Here is a 2500-nt window from a genome sequence, read left to right as displayed (position 1 = left end):
CCATACCTCCAAAACACGGCACCGCCATCTATGACAATGTGACGAAACCACATGCAATAGCTCCATCTACGCGAATCGGACGACACTACGTCCACCATGTCGAGCGCACCACAAACAAAAATACCGCCACCTGCAGGTCCCCCGCAACATGACCTGCTGCACCGATGATACCGCCATCTATGAGACGCCACGCCGACTACGACATCGCTAGGTCCCACAGTGCCCATTTTCCGACGCCACCCACAAACCCTGCATCATCTGCCCACCACAGGAGCCCCAACGCCTGTGCCTGCGTCGCACGAAGTCGTCGACCGACAATCGCTCCACCCGCACCCGCACGTGCCCCACCCCAACCGCCCAAATCGCAACTCCAGCGGATGAACGGCGGACTCTTCCCGCACTCGTAACGTGCAATCCGCCCCTATATCTTGCGTTTCATGAAGAGTTATATCGAATATGCCATATTCCCGCTGTCCCTATACATGCTGTAAGTAGCTCGCTTGCTACAGCAGCAGCAGCAGCAGCAGCACCACCTCCGCGCGCTTCCCTGGGGGCACTGAACCGCAGGATGCGAGACCCCACGCCCAGTGGCAAACAGGGCTCCTCTCAGAATATAGGCGGTCCCTACCCCTCACAACGATGACGGTGGGAGGGCCGTTTTACGAGACCATTTCCTGCGGTGCCAACGCTGTCGTAGAGCCGATACTCCATCTTTGGTACAAGGCAATCATTCCGCTGTAAATCAGTACGTCACTCGTAGTTCAGTCACCTCACAGCACTGCTCAGTAAACTATGCAGGCCCACATAGATAGATTATGATAGATTATATACGCAAATGCCCCTATACATGCTGAACGTCCGTACACACAAAATGAACCACACGTCAGCCACACACTCTATCACACACTACTCTCTGCCTGTAACAGACACAGATACAACTACTAAGCACCAGCATGGACCAACGTCCGGTGCATCCTATCCGCCACAGTACACCAATTACGCTATGATAACCAGACCGGGAGGTCCAATCATAAAACAGAATACCCCACTCGTCCGACAACCACAATTGCTCAGAGAAGCCACCAACACCCACACATGTCCTACACAGGGGTGCACCCATCACCACCACACTGCCTCGTCTTACAGCACAAACACACTGGCAGGAATGAAACACACAGGTCTGCCGCAACCACAGACACGGCTCGCCCCCTCTCACTGGCGAAAAGCGCATCCCGACGTGACATAACTCCTTTGACACACTGACGCTGCCTCGGGCATCCACGTCCTACGGTCGATATCAACGAACCTCCCCCCCCCCCCTCCCCCCCACAACACGCCATCCCATACCACATTGTGTACCGTACCCAAACCTAACGTGTACTGTACTACAACGCAATGTGTACCATAACACAACCCAGTTTGTACCTTAACCTAACCTATGTCACCTTAACCTAACCTATGTCACCTTAACCTAACCTATGTCACTTTAACCTAACCTATGTCACCTTAACCTAACCTATGTCCCCTTAACCTAACCTATGTCACCTTAACCTAACCTATGTCACCTTAACCTAACCTATGTCACCTTAACCTAACCTATGTCACCTTAACCTAACCTATGTCACCTTAACCTAACCTATGTCACCTTAACCTAACCTATGTCACCTTAACCTAACCTATGTCACCTTAACCTAACCTATGTCACCTTAACCTAACCTATGTCACCTTAACCTAACCCATCTTGCACCTTAACCTAACCCATCTTGCACCTTAACCTAACCCATCTTGCACCTTAACCTAACCCATCTTGCACCTTAACCTAACCCATCTTGCACCTTAACCTAACCTATGTTGCACCTTAACCTAACCTGTGTTGCACCTTAACCTACCTCAATTTGCACCGCAATGTAACGCAATTTGCACCGCAATGTAACGCAATTTGCACCGCAATGTAACGCAATTTGCACCGCAATGTAACGCAATTTGCACCGCAATGTAACGCAATTTGCACCGCAATGTAACGCAATTTGCACCGCAATGTAACGCAATTTGCACCGCAATGTAACGCAATTTGCACCGCAATGTAACGCAATTTGCACCGCAATGTAACGCAATTTGCACCGCAATGTAACTCAATTTGCACCGCAATGTAACTCAATTTGCACCGCAATGTAACTCAATTTGCACCGCAATGTAACTCAATTTGCACCGCAATGTAACTCAATTTGCACCGCAATGTAACTCAATTTGCACCGCAATGTAACTCAATTTGCACCGCAATGTAACTCAATTTGCACCGCAATGTAACTCAATTTGCACCGCAATGTAATGCAATTTGCACCGCAATGTAATGCAATTTGTACCGCAATCTACCCCCACATTGTGCCTTAACCTAACCCACGTTGTGCCTTAACCTAACCCACATTGTGCCTTAACCTAACCCACATTGTGCCTTAACCTAACCCACGTTGTGCCTTAACCTAACCCACGTTGTGCCTTA

This window comes from Schistocerca cancellata, unplaced genomic scaffold (assembly GCF_023864275.1).
Source record: "Schistocerca cancellata isolate TAMUIC-IGC-003103 unplaced genomic scaffold, iqSchCanc2.1 HiC_scaffold_885, whole genome shotgun sequence".
NCBI classification, from domain to species: Eukaryota; Metazoa; Arthropoda; class Insecta; order Orthoptera; family Acrididae; genus Schistocerca; species Schistocerca cancellata.
This window is presented reverse-complemented; position numbering follows the sequence as displayed.